The sequence below is a fragment of the Colossoma macropomum genome, unplaced genomic scaffold, assembly GCF_904425465.1.
Source record: "Colossoma macropomum unplaced genomic scaffold, Colossoma_macropomum, whole genome shotgun sequence".
In the NCBI taxonomy this organism is placed as follows: domain Eukaryota; kingdom Metazoa; phylum Chordata; class Actinopteri; order Characiformes; family Serrasalmidae; genus Colossoma; species Colossoma macropomum.
In genome coordinates this window covers 31,296,038-31,311,361 of record NW_023494795.1, presented here as the reverse complement: position 1 = coordinate 31,311,361, position 15,324 = coordinate 31,296,038, and the positions used below count along the sequence as shown (strand labels likewise).

The 15,324-nt window shown below is 40.7% G+C and overlaps 1 protein-coding gene across 1 annotated transcript in view; it reads left to right on the top strand.

Annotated features, from left to right (window-relative positions):
* Window positions 1-357: 357 nt before the first annotated feature.
* extl3 (exostosin-like glycosyltransferase 3) overlaps window positions 358-15,324 on the top strand; it is a 45,274-nt gene continuing 30,307 nt past the window's right edge. The window contains 1 exon segment of the mRNA XM_036582189.1: window positions 358-558. The gene's annotated coding sequence lies outside the window, so the exon portion shown is untranslated.

Sequence of the window (15,324 nt, the reverse complement as noted above, 5' to 3'; positions counted from 1 at the left end):
TCGCAAACATGGCAACACAATCTGTGATTTGCTCTACGCGTAATAGAGCCTAAACTGCACTCTTACTGCCACCTGCAGTATTGGAGCCTGACGAGCGGGCAATTTTAGATACAAAACGCGTCAAAACTATTATTTTACTTTACTTTCCACCAAATAGAACACGCTGAGATATGACTGTATAGCATTAAAAATAAAATTAAACTCATATCAGTCCTGATATGCGCTAATCGTGCTTTGGCTGTCGAGATGTTCTGATTTACGGCCACCAGGTGGCGATAGTGCTCTATAACGCAAAGCAACCAATGCAAACAGTGGCTGTTCCCAGCATGCACCACCGCTAGTAGTGTTTGCAGAGCTGGAGGTAACAATGCAGCGCTGATTCGGGCCGATTAGACTGCCAGTGCAGCCCACAGGAGGTGGAAGAACACATGTTTGAAGATTCGGTGTGCCAGTCGTGCCACATGCCGCCTGCGTCAGTCATCTGTGGCTGGTGTTAAGGTGTTTAGGTTCGGATCCGCCGCCGCAGCTGCAGAGCTCCGCACAGACGCTCCGCTCCGGGTAAGAAGCGCAGTTAACAGACCTTCCTCGGCTCGGCTAGCTGGGTTAGCTGGCTGTGCTAGTCGCGGCTAAAGGGCTGGTTGTTGTTTGTTATTGAGCGCGTGAGACATTAACGTTCGCGGATTTGGCGTTTCGCGCTGCCTGGATCAGCCCGATCAGCCTGATCAGCCTGATCGATCAGCCCTCAGGTCTGATACAGTCAGCGGCGGTTTGTTTAAGCGCAGTGTTAAATAATCAGACTCGGCTCTGCTCAACTTCTCACTCTCTGTCTGTGGGTCTGTTATCAGCCTTCTGCTCTGTGGAGCTCATTCTGACACTAATGTAACACGATCAGCACCTCATTATTATTTACATCTCTAACTCCGTCTCTGGGCCGGTATTTCGTCATACTAAGTTATTATTTTGAAATACTACCTCGCTTATTTTGTGCTGCTAGGCTAAGTCTTAATTTTGAGATACTATCTCATTATTTTGAGATATTGAATTATTATTTTGAGATATTGAATTATTATTTTGAGATATTAAATTATTATTTTGAGATACTAAGTCATCGTTTTGAAGTGTTACCTCATTATTCTTACCATGTCATTTGTTTTTAATCTAATTTGAAATACTATTTCATTTTGTGATACTAACTCATTATTGTGAGATACTGTCTTATTGTTTTGAGAAATGTTCTCGTCATTTATAGTTTAATATATGTTTATGTTTTTGTCTCAGAAGCATAAAGCATCTGAAAATAACGAGAGAGCATCTCAGAATAATGAGAGCATCTCAGAATAATGAGAGTATCTCAGAATGATGAGAGTATCTCAGAATAATGAGAGTATTTTGAAATAATAACCGTGATTCTCTTCATAATAAAAACAATAATCCGGTGCTGGATTTCTTATTTTAAGTGGTGGAATGAGCTTCAGTGCTCTTCCACTGAGGCGTGATGACTGATGGGTTTGTTCGCTCTGCTCTGCGTTTGAGGCAGAAAGAGTCGGCGGTTCAGTCAGAACTCAGTGTTCAGTGTTGAGCGTTCAGTGTTCAGTGTTCAGTGTTGAGCGTTCAGTGTTCAGTGTTGAGCGTTCAGTGTTCAGTGTTCAGTGTTCAGTGTTCAGGACTGATAAACAGATCAGATGATGCATCATTAATGATAGTGTTACAGCCTCAGTACAGCAGGGCGGCTCACAGGTCTCACTGGACTGAGTGACGTTAAAACACACGGTGACAAGAAAACACAGGAGGGTTCTGTTAGAAACACGAGGGTTCTGTTAGAAACAGGAGGGTTCTGTTAGAAATATGAGGGTTCTGTTAGAAACAGGAGGGTTCTGTTAGAAACAGGAGGGTTCTGTTAGAAATATGAGGGTTCTGTTAGAAACAGGAGGGTTCTGTTAGAAACACGAGGGTTCTGTTAGAAACACGAGGGTTCTGTTAGAAACAGGAGGGTTCTGTTAGAAATATGAGGGTTCTGTTAGAAACAGGAGGGTTCTGTTAGAAACAGGAGGGTTCTGTTAAAAACAGGAGGGTTCTGTTAGAAACAGGAGGGTTCTGTTAGAAACAGGAGGGTTCTGTTAGAAACACGAGGGTTCTGTTAGAAACACGAGGGTTCTGTTAGAAACAGGAGGGTTCTGTTAGAAACAGGAGGGTTTTATGAGTGGTCTGTTAGAACTGGGAGTGTTCTGTTATAAACGTGAGGGTTCTGTTAAAATGAGAGGGTTCTATTAGAACCGTGAGGGTTTTATGTGAGTGGTCTGTTAGAACTGAGAGGGTTCTATTAGAAATTTAAGGTTTCTATTAGAAATGAGTGTTCTTTTAGACATTAGTGTTCTATTAGAAACACGAGGGTTCTATTAGAAACGTGAGGGTTCTATTAGAAATGTGAAGATTCTATTAGAACTGAGAGGGTTCTATTAGAAATGTGAGGGTTCTATTAGAAATGAAAGGTTTCTATTAGTAGTAAGAGGGTTCTTTTTAGAAACGTATGGTTTTTATGTGCGTTCTGTTAGAGACATGAGGGTCCTATTAGAACTTTGAGTGTTCTATTAGAACCGTGTTCATTCTGTTAGAAATGTGACTGTTGTATTCTGAGCTTTCATTATTAATCAGTGTGTTCATGATAACGTGGTGGTTACACTAACAGTGTTCTGTTCAGTGTCTGTGCCATTCGAATGTTCAGAATCCCTCAGTCTGTCTGTTCTATTAAAGGGCCCACAGCCGACGTTTTCTTGTTGTAAATGAAAGTTGAGTAATGTGTTTGGACTGTTATACATCTGAGCCTCATTTTGGAGTTTAGTCTCAGTGCTCTGCTCACAATTCCAGCATTCCTTTTGAAATTTGAGCATCAGACGTTGCTGAAAATTGAGTGTTTTATTCAGAATCCCTCCCTTAGAGTTTGAGTGTTCCACTTAAGCAAAGTGTTCCTGGCTTTAGAAGTTAGTGCAGAAAATAACAGCCCTCTGATACAACCCCCCTCCCCCGGGGGGGGGAACGTAAAGATCACTGTGCCAGAGCTGCTGGTCCAACTGAACCTGTTTAATGGGATAGGAAAGTGCTGACACCTTCAGCTGGGAAACAAATTTGGTAAAAATGTGAGCACAGATCTGTGAAATATGTGTGGAATTTAGATGTCAGTGTTTCACAGCGGAGCCTTTATTTTTGATGACTTGTTAAGAGGCAGCAAGCTTTGTACTGCTCTTGTAGTAAAAAGTAAAGAGGTTTGCCCTTTAAAAGCTGTCACTTCAGTGTCAAAGCATGTCAGAGGTGTAATCATATCAGTGGGCAGGAGATTTTAGCAGCACAGCAGATGAAGAGTTGGGACATCATTTGTCTGAAAAGGACGGACGACATCTGTGCAAATACGGATGATTGAGAAAAGAGCAGCTGTGGATGAGCATGTATGAGATGAATGGTGGTCTTGTGGTGCTGGCGTGGGCTCAGCAGTGGTGACGTGTATGATGAATCGAGGCTTCAACTTTGGTTTGAATATTCAAAACTGCTTAGGCCACTTTTTTGTTTTTTTTTGGTTCCCTCAACCTCCGTTCTACTTTCTCAGTATTCCAAACACGTGCTCATCATATGTGTGAGCTTCAGAGTGAAACTATGCTTGGCTTTGCACTGTTAAGCAGTCGTGTTGTTTTCAGAAGAGTGCAAAAAAGTCCGGAACAGCACACAGTCTCCCTGTTTCCTTGTTATTAATGCAAATATATAGTAGTTAATTTTACCATATAGGCTAGCAAACTTGGTATGTTGATGTGTTGTACACTCGGGCTGGGAAATATGACAATAAAGATGGTTATCATGATAAATCGTCACAATACGATGTGCTTTTTCTGAACATGGCGTGGATATTTGTATACATATATAGGTATACATATACACAACCCTGTTTCCAAAAAAGTTGGGACACTGTGCAAAATGTAAATAAAAACAGAATGTAATGATGTGCAAATCATTTAAACCCTATATTTAATTGAAAATTATACAAAGACAATATATCAGATGTTGAAACTGAGAAATCTTGTTGTTTTTGGACAAATATATGCTCTTTTTTGATTTCATACCAAACATGATTAAAAACAGTTGAGACTGGCATGTTTACCACCGTGTTGCGTCACCACTTCTTTTTCCCACACTTTGTAAGTGTTTAGAAACTGAGGAGACCGACTGCTGTAGTTTTGAAAGTGAAATGTTTTCCATTCTTGTTTGATGTAGCACTCAACAGTTTGGGGTTTCTTTTGACGTATTTTTCATTTCAAAATGCGCCAAATGTTATCAGTGGTGACAGGTCTGGACTGCAGGCAGGTCAGTTTAGCACCCAGACTCTTTTGCTATGAAGCCATGCTGTTGTAATACTTGCAAAATGTGGTTTGACATTGTCCTGTCGAAATAATCAAGGTGTCCCCTGAAAAAGACGTCATCTGGATGGCAGCATTCACAGATGTGAAAGTCACCCATGCCATGTGCACTAACGCACCCCTATACCATTGTGAATACTGGCTTTTAAACTGTCCACTGATAACAAGCTGGTCTTTAGCCCGGAGGACACAGTGTCCATGATTTCCAAAAAAAACTTAAAATTTTGATGCGTCAGACCACAGGACACTTCTCCACTTCCCCTCAGTCCATCTTAAATGAGCTCAGGCCCCAGGAAGGCAGCGGTGTTTCTGGATCCTGTTTATATATGGTTTCTTCTTTGTATGGTTGAGTTTTAAGCTGAGTTGTGTATGTAGCTGAATTGTGAAGTGTTGCTGAGCCCCTGCAGTGATTTCCACCACAGCATCTTGTCTGTTTTTAATGTAGTGCTGCCTGAGGGCCCGAAGATCACAGCCAGCCAATATTGGTTTGGTCTTGTCCCTTACATACAGAGATTTCTCTGGATTGTCTGAATCTTTTAATGATATTATGTACTGTAGATGATAAAAACCTCTGGTTCTTTTGTATTTTCCGTTGAGAAATGTTATTTTTGAATTTTTGCACCATTTGCACACTCTTTCAAAGAGTGGTGACCCCCTCCCCATCTTTACTTCTGAAAGACTCTTTTTATACCCAGTCATGTTACTGATGTGTTGCCGATTAACCGCCAGGTGTTTTTTTTTATTAAGGATTAGACTGTCTTTTGTTGCCCCGTCCCAACTTTTTTTGAAATGTGTTGTTGACATCGAATTCAAAATTCAAAATGGGCATATGTGTTTAAAAACACAATCAAATTTCTCAGTTTCAACATTTGATATGTTGTCTTTGTACTATTTTCAGTGAAATATAGGGTTTAAATGATTTTCAAAAAATTGCATTCTGTTTTTATTTACATTTTGCACAGCGTCCCAACTTTTTTGGAATAGAGCTGTATATATGAGAGAGACACAGAGAGAGAGTTATTTTTTTATTAGCAATGGGCTGGGATACCATGGCAGTGCCCTAGCAACACCTTAGCAACCACCTGAGATACCATAGCAACAGCCTAGCAACACCTTAGCAACCACCTGAGATACCATAGCAACAGCCAAGCAACCACCTGGGATACCATGGCAGTGCCCTAGCAACACCTTAGTGACCAGCTGGGATTCCATAGCAATGGCCTAGCAACATCTTAGCAACCACCTGAAATAAAATGGTAACACTTAAACAACCACCTGGGATACCACAGCAATGGCCTAGCAACACTTTAGCAACCGCTTAAGATTTCATAGCAACTGCTTTATTAAGCCTACTTAATATTTCTTAATCTTCCAGTTACTCATATATGATGCTTAATGCTAATATCTAGTCTAGAATGCTCTGTATATCAATATATTACGTATTATTGTTTATTTGTGTTGCCAGTGCTAAACTGTAATGCTTAACATTAATATATACACTGTGGTGCCAATGCACAATGATAAATATGAATGTACAGACTAGCATATTCAGCGTAGTGTTAGGTTCATTGCCAATACAAAAATATAGTGCCTAAATTTAATAAGACTGAATTATTATGTAATGATAGTAGCTAATATAGTGCATATTAGACTGTTTTAATAATATTCTCAGTCCTACTATATTATGGTTAATGTTAAGACTGTGATACTAAGTGCTATATACTAGCATACTAAAGTATATATTAGCATTGTTTATTTTGTTTTCTCAATGTAAAAATATACTGTTTAATGTTCATATAGATCATAGTGCTGTGTACAGTATTAATGCCAGTAGATAGACTAAAATACTTAGTATGTGGTATTATATATATTAAAATTGTAGGTTAGCATTGTCAGTTTTAATACATAATGCTTACTTCAAGTTTTTAGACTGGCATTGTCAGGTATATTACTGTACGTTAGCATAATAAATGTGAAAATACAATGCTTAATATGTAGACTGTAGTGCTTTAATGTAGACTGTAGTGCTGTAATATTGTGTTGTATAGACTCATTTGCTAGTACAATCCAAATTAGCAGTGTCAGTGCTAATATATCCTGCTTAATGTTAATATAACAGCTGTAGTGCTTGATGCTTATATATAGACTAGCAGACTCAGTTTGCCAAAACTCTTAGGAGCAGCACACAAGCTCACTGTTTCCCCATTGTTAATGCTAATATGCAGGCGAGGCCTGTGTGCTACACCTGTTGTTGAGGGTTTGAGGCTGCAGTGTCGAAGGAAATTCTTGGCACAGTTCTGTCAGGCTGGGATTTTAATAGTCGCACAGACGTCCCTTATATCTGTGATGATATAACAAGACATATTCAGTCCATAGCTCTGGAACGTAGCTAGAACATAAGTGGCCAGGAAAGACCTTGAGATTTTAACGGGGTGGCACACTGCAAGAAAATAAATAAATTAAAATAACTGGATAAAAGAGCCTTGCTGTTATTTATTAAAGTTAACATAAACAATGGTGTGGTGTTTTTTTTTCTCTGTATAATTGAATCTGTCCATCATTTCCACATGAAGAAAATATTGCATTAACACAATTATTGCAGAAAGTAAATTGGAAGATAACTGCGCTCATGGAATGCGTGAAACGTTGATGTATTTTAGTCATTTTTGAGAAAATTGTTTTTGAATTAAATTAAATTCATATAAAATATTTTTTTTCTCTTGCTGCAGGTTTTACATGAGTCTAATGATTAGAAAGATAGACTGCACTGTATAAGGGAACCTGCAACATTTACACATATTCATCTGCAAAAAGTAATCAGTCAGCGTAATAAATGAGTTTAGCAGACTAATTTTTGATAGTTAACTCATCTCACCATCACGTAGCCTATTTCATGTTTTAGCTCACAGAGCAGCACTGCTGAAGAGACCCAGTGTGCATTCACTGACCTGTGTGCTGAGTAGACTAACCTCTATGACCGATTGGTATCAACTCTTATAACTAGTTGGTAACTGCCCCATTGACTTTCACCATAAGCGTAATTGATGTTTATTGATAATGGCTGATTGTCATGGTCTCACTTTCCATAACTGGGGTGTCCAGACAGACGTCCGTGCTTCACTCTAGGGTGGCATTGGCCACTGCTTGGCTTCACCTCTGCTGTAGCTCCTGTGTAGCCTGTATGGAAGTAGTGAGTTCTGGCTTTAGCTCTGCTTCTTGCTAAAGTGCTAACAGGGCAAAATATCAGATTGACACAATTTTGTCCTCACCTTAGATCTTTGGTTTTACGCTGGAGCTAAGATGCTAATGAAGCTAACAAGTTGAAGTTAGCATTATGCAAACTGCATGCCTTAATAATCTCAGCCTCAATGCTAGAAAAAACAGCCTAGAGCAGCATGGCTAGTCACCAGCAAAACCAGCATATGTTGTGTTTTCGATGCTGGTATGGTCATGCTGGTTGACCAGCTAATTCAGCACTAGACCAGCATTGAAATCGTACTGTACATCTGTGCTGCTTTTTTTCAGCAGGGATACCTTTAGTCACGTCAAAAAAAGCTTGACCAGATTTGCTAAGGAGGAATTTAATAAATGGAAAGTAGTCGTCAGGGCTCCAAACACCATCCCAGCGACAAAAATAACACATGGGTGCAATGTTTGAACCACTTTTGGGGTGATTACTTGTGTGCATAAATTTAACATTTGATGTCTGTAGAATGTGGTCATAAAATTATGACCATGCCCGTCGTCCACACCCTCCCTAAATATAGCCAAGTTTAGTCCAAAAACTGTGTTTACTTTATTAGTAGCATTCTTCAATTCTACCGCTCACATTATGCTAATTTTCATTAGCCCATCAATGGGTATTCCCATGTAAAATTAGCGTCAAGCTAACAATTCTGTCTGTTCATGTTTTTCAGGATGCTGTTATACATTGACGTTTAAAGCTTGCAACAGACGTTTAAGTAGCTTTTTTTTGTTTTTTTTACTTTATTGGAGTTTTACAGTTTATCTGAAATCGGTCTGAATATGGCTGTTTACAGACTGTGGTGGAGTCAGATAGAGAAGTTAAATTGCTGGAGTTCCCCTTTAATAAACCAAAGACTCTCTTCTAACTGTGCCTGAGGAGATTTTGGCCTTGGCGGAAGCTGCATTTCTGGTCTTCGTTCCTGCTGTTCTGTGTTCTTGCGCCCCTCCAGCTGCATCCCTCGTTCCGCAGGGCAGCATTGTTGTTCCTCCGCAGTATTCGAATGCACTTTTCCCCTTGGGGGAAGCAAATCATGCTTCTGTCTCACAATCCGGCAGGGCTGAGCTGCACGGGCATGCAGCGGGCTGGCAGCCGAATTAGCTGGGTCAGGAATTGACTGGCTTGGCCGGGGCTGAGAAAGGGCCTTTAGGAGCCAGCCTGGATTTGGGCTGCTGTGAGGAGATAACACATGGTGGATTTGACTCCTTTAGATGGCCGCTTTGGTCGAGCCCGTGAATGCCGTCACATTCCACAGCGCTCGTACTGATCCAGAGTTCGTCAGCTCCTGCCAACTGTGGGACGGAAAGTTCACTGATGATGAGGATGAGCTAGATAAAGTGGTGGACGGTGGTGAAATGGATTATGGTTGAGTTTATCAAAAGACTAAAATCAGAGCTCAGGGCTCAGTAATATCCCAGTATGTTTTTCCATGTTTTTTATATTATATATTATATCTCTGGATCATAGATATGCGTATTAATGCATTGATATATTTTGGAAGTCAAATGCCATCAGCAGACTCTGCATGCAGTATAACTTCGTTAAACCTGATTCAAAAAAAAACTAACTTCTCACGGCAAAGGACGTGTCTGGGGCTGGGCAATATAACAATATTCATCATTATCATGATAAATTATGTCAGAATACGTCACAATGGGCCTGGGCCGGGCCTGGGCCGGGCCTGGGCCGGGCCTGGGCTGGGCCCGATGATATTTCAACCCTAACTGTATCTCACAATCTCAATTTGGTTGTGTCGAGTGGACTGCAGGACCAAAGCCACTAATTCTCTTTTACCTTTTGTCCTGCGGTCCACACGACACAGCCAAGCTGAGATTGTGACCAAAACAGTTTAAACACACACAGTGCAGCAGTTTGCTAGCAGCTGCAGTGTTAGCGCTGTTTTCCATAGTTATGGCAGAGAGTTTATTCTCATTTCGTTGCTGTTCTTGAAGTGCATCACCTAGAGCATCAGCAGTATGAGCAGCTGTGTGACTTTTGGGGGGGAAAAAAGTAGTTTCAGCACATTTAGATTGTAATTTCCAGTGGAGCCTGATGAAGTTGACAGTCAAGGACGTGTTTGGTGTCATGTTCAGTGACGACTACATATTTGTTGTCAAGGAATGGCTGTCTACCTTCGACAGCAGCATGTGTACATCGTGATGAACTTTGTTGTACAAATCTAGAATGGAAGTTTTAGAAAAGTGTTTCCTTCCAGGCAACTCGTACTGGCGATCAAGTGTCAGGATCACAGCTTTAAAAGACAATTTTTCCATGTGGAATGTCACCATGGCTGTGTTCGAAATAGCACACTGTGTCCTACATCAGTGTGTACTGAATACTGCATGCTACTCTTTATACCAGTATAATGTATAGTACCAGTATCAGGGACTGAGCCAGTCAGACCCAGCTCAAAACCCACCCCATTTTCCTCAGCCCTCCAGTCAATGCTCAGCAACCGTTGCTAGCCGCTTTTCAGCATATACGTTTATATTTTGGTCGAGAGATGTACCTGTGTGAGTTCTAAAATACACCCCAGACGATGACAGAGGGCAGGACGGTGCTTTCTGTCCATCTCCAAAGCTACAAATAAACTTTAATAAATGTCAGCTTTGGATTGGTCTGTGTGCTAAACCTGTGTGGTTTCCTAACACACCTGGTTTCCTCCATTTGTGAGTCATTTCATTTTTATTACACTCGTAGTTGGTAATATGGGCCAGTTTCTGTAATAAGCCCTGTGACTCCACAGCGTTGTTCAGCTCAGTTATTGTGTTATCCGCGTCATCTATGCGTTATCTGTGTAATTTAACATTGTTAAAAAGACAAAGCAAGCAAACTTGAATACTGAATACCAGCAGAGAGAGCTGGTGTGGCACTGAGTGCAGCAGCAGGGCAAATTTCTTTCATTTTGTTGTTGTTAATGTATTGAAAGGCTGAATTCAGGGATATTAAAGATATTCAGGTGTTTACATCATTGCTTACTTAATTCTGAAATGACTGCATTGCATTTTGGGATGCAGTGTATGATAAAGATAGCTCTGGCTGCCTACTGGAATATTTGGCCGGAGTAGTGAATCATCCAGGTGTCTTTGACGTTCTGGAGAAATTCCTGTTGGTCACGTACTGCATACAACTGACTACTTTTGGGCTCAATCAGTACACGGGCAGTATGTAGCCTATTTCCAACACAGCCCATCTCACCATGGCTGTGACTCTTTAGCGAGAAATTTTGTTATTGCTGATCTACGTGCCTTCCGCCACGCAATTGAAGGGTGCTTCATTTATAGATGGGAGTGCATGTTTGACATGTTTCCATCTTTGGCTGTGAATATTCAGGCTAGTTGTTCAGACTCGTTAATCAAGGTTTGCTGTTCTTCTTGTTCATTTGGAACAAACCCAAAATGCTGTCAGATAGCAACCGTTTTTCTTTGGAACTAGCTCGCTAAACCCGTGGCTACCACTGGTTTCTGTCAGTGTGTAACACCAACAAACTGGAGCTCCCCCACCAATCAGTGAATATCAAATAGAATTTCATAAATAATATCATTAAAATATTAAAAAAGTTCCAAAAGCAGTTTAGATAACTAGTATTTTTTACCTGTTTTAATGAAAGTGCGTTTCTGTTTTTATCAGTCTGAAAGAAAACAAAGTTTGGTTTATAAAGCTGAACGCTAGCGAGTTCACAGTAGCGCTTGGCAGCTGTGCATCTGTAACAGCGAGAATTATCTGCCTGCTCGTCACACAATAACAGTGTTTTATGGATAGATTTTTGTCAGTAAAGCGTTTTTTTCAGGGTGATATCGCAGCAGTGGTCAAAGGTCAGGATATCAAGACTCTGTTTTTAACTGTCTGTATTAGAACTCCAATCTGAGGTGATAATGTTGGTTTTAATCAGCCATTTTAGTCCAGATGTGTCTCCTGCTGGTCTGGATTGGCAGCTACTCTCCACTGCATTTATTTACAGGAATGAATGACAGTGTGCTGGTTGGGAAGCTGTCTGTACAGAGCAGAATGAACTTATTAAACTGGACAATAAGACTAATACAGCTGAGTGTGTGTGTGTGTGTGTGTATATATATATATATATATATATATATATATATATATATAATATATATATATATATGATTTCAAGAATAATAAAATTAATAAAAAATAAAATAAAACAAATATAACAACAGTAATGATACATTTACAAATCATTTCTCATTTAATAATTTAATTATTTTCACTTTGAGCGTTCCTTGTTCTTATAGAAAATCTGAATATTCAACATTTTGAGAAATTGCTTGCAGCCCTGGATTTGTGATAGTAATATGTTTCCCACACACTGGTGGCATAATCAAAAACGAGAAGACATTTTAGAGACGGAGCAAAAGGCATTTAGTTCTGATGGAAGATTGTAGAAAAACAAGCATCTGATATGATGAGTCGTGCTTAATGTGACCTGAGACACAAACAAGGAAAGCAAGATCAGTTCTGTTTTCGGTTTGTCTTTAAATGCAGCACTTCCTTCCCTGCAGTCTCAGCCTCTGACTAACATATTGTTCTGCATCTGGCTAACATATTCACTCATCACTTCTCTCTGACTTGTAGAACTGGAAGCTGCTAAATTGTAGCTACCTCTGACCCTCTCTGACCTTGTGCCGCTTACCTGAACCCCCCTCCAACCCCTCCATCTCCTCTCAGGCAGTCCACACTGATCCTTTTCTTGCTCTCGGCCAACGTCTGTACTCTTGTTTCAACACGTTAGCTGTGCTGATCTTGTCGTTTGTAGTCGCTCTGAAATGAAAATGAAGTTCAGTTCTGAAATGAAGCATAGCTGGTTTAAGGGAAGGTTCAGACAAACTGTGGATGCCATGCTCACAAACAGCACTTGCTGTCTCTCAGTGTAGGCCGTGTTATTGTTGATATCTAGGTTGCGGATGCTACATAGCTGGTGCATGACTCTGGAATGAAATTTAATGACTGCAGTCATCGGACCAGAAGAAAGCAGCGCAGACGTTTGCTTTTATTGAAACTCAAAGTTCCAGAGGGAAAAAAATATGATTCTGAAATATTGTTTATATAATGTTATATTAAACAAATTTGATATGCACCCATGATTCACAGGCCCTTGGTCCAACACTCCCTGCCTGCTATACCACCAAAGCAGAGCTAAACACCACAGAGCAAGAGGAGAAATGAGTGAATCCGGTGGTGTGGAGACCCCACTGTGTCCACACAGTTGTTATCTAGCCTTTACCCCATGTTCACACTGGCAGCGCCGCAATAAGACAAGGCAGCCGGAGGTCATTCATTTTACATGAGAGCTGGCGATTTCCGGCGACAGGAGGCAGCATGAACGTTGGCAATGTGACAAACTTTAGCCTTTTCACATTTCCACAGTTTTTCTGCAGGAAGTAGTCGATGCAGGGTAACACTGCTTCCGCTAAGCAATTACAATAATAGCAATGACGAGTTGAGCGTGTACAGCTCACTCAAGTGTTGAAGCAAAAACAGCCTTATCTCAGTTTCAGAGGTTTGTCAGCTACGCAATTAATAAAGAAATAAACTTTGTCACACGGAGTAAAAGCACCTCTGTGTCAGCATCTCATCACGGCTGACTAATATTACACTGAATGCAGTTTGTGCTTTAAAGTTGCTGCTACAGCCACTTTCAGAGGAACAGTTTTCATTTTCTTCCTCAAAAATGATCAGCAGCTGAGAGCAGATGTTCGTTCACTGGTGCTGGTGGTTCCACCTTAAGTGGTGCCTGAGCCTCCAGAAAGAAATTGCTGCACCATTTAAGGTGGAACAGGAGAATTCGAACAAGAAACTGACCAGCCATACAATTTTTTTTTAGTGTTTGACAGTTTCTCGTTGCAGATTTAAACCAGCTGAGTGATTATAAATGCAAATAAGAAGAAAGTCTTACAGTGTCGCTATGGACTCTGATGAACTGGCACACCCCCTGCCGGGATGTGCACGTGTTTAACTTGTTGTGGCTTTAAATAGTTTATTGTTAGTGAGCTGTTTCAACATCTCCAGCTAATATGGCTTATCTTATCTATTTTCATGTTAGCTGATGTTTTTTTGTACTCTGATAGCTGTGAAGAGGTTTTTCCACTAATCACTTACATCCTTTAGTTTGGACGTATTGTTGTGTGTTTGGTTCTCCAACAGTTATGGACGCATCCTTGGATTTCAGACAACTATACAAAGATTTCTGAGCCTTTCTGAGCTGAAGTGATACGAATGCCTGTATTTCTGAGGTTAATAACTGTTCGTAAGGCAGTAGCGAACTTGTTGTACCCAGTGTTTATGCACTCCCATTTCTTGTGAAAAGGGTCTATTGAGCATTCAGCAGCGTAGTAGCACTTTATCTCCACCACTGTGAAACAGTGCACTCCGTTTTTGGTTCTTAGATAATTGTTCCTACTAGAGATGATATAACGGCGGCGGTGCCTTCGCTGCAAATAGACTCACATACTGACTGCGCAGACACGGGGAGTAAATAAAAATAAACACACAAGCGATTTCTCACCAGGATCTTTCATTTTAGCGGGAATGCATCTGCTTTGTGCCTGGCGTCAGTGAAACCATGGCAACCAACGGTCAGTAGGTGTTCAGAAACGCCCATAGGCGATGAGTGGTCAGCGATTTGGGCGACGAGGTGAAAAGTCACTGCCAGTGTGAACGCAGGGTTATATAGCCACATCTTAAAGATTCTTATTCACTTAACTCTCAGATGTGTGTCCAGGTAATGTTGTTGTGGACAGTTGAACAAGTGGAAGGAAGAACAGTTTTCACCTGGTGGTTAGTTTTTCACCTGGTGGTTTGTTTTTCACCTGGTGGATTAGCATTGACTTAAGGGTTTGCTTTTGCTTGGCGGTTAGCTTTCGCTTGGCGGTTAGCTTTCGCTTGGCGGTTAGCTTTTGCTTGATGGTTGGCTTTCGCTTGGCTGTTAGCTTTCGCTTGGCTGTTAGCTTTCGCTTATGGGGGTTAGCTTTTGCTTGGGGGTTAGCTTTTAAAGTTTCTCTGACTTTAACACAGAGAGACTGTTTTATTAAAGCAACAAACCACACTAGCCTTTTGATTGGTAAGGATACTGCTTACATATGCATGACCCAAGATTAGAGGCACCAAGCTTTTGTAGTGGGCATTAGAAAGTTATTCACAGGACATGCTTTGTACACTTAGATTGTGTTTTCACAAAAGCAAGATTAACCTGCAGTTTTAGGTTTTCTTTACACTTATACAGTTTTACCCAGGAGTTTTAACGGAATTAAACAGGAGCAGGTAAAGTGGGGATGTAAGATGAAATCCTGGTAAAGTTGACGTGGCCAAAACGAGCCAGTAAAATTACTGGGCGGGATCTTATGTGAACAGAAGTCAATATATTTTTGGGAAATACAGCGATGTCTGGATTACAGCTAGCAAAGCCAAACATTTCTGTGTTTGCTTTTGCAGTTAGCTTTGTGTGGAGTGTATTTTACACATGATTCTGAAAAGAACTGCAAAACGTTCCCGAGATTGTCTGCCTGGTGCCTGGCTTCTGCGTTTCTGTGCAAAAAATGTCGTGACATGGCCAGCAAAGCAAAACGTTTCTGTGCCACATTTGTTTTCACACACGCGTTGTCAGTTTTGATGAGATCACGGGAGTGTATTCCTGTGTATGAATTCATAAATGAAGGAGCAGTT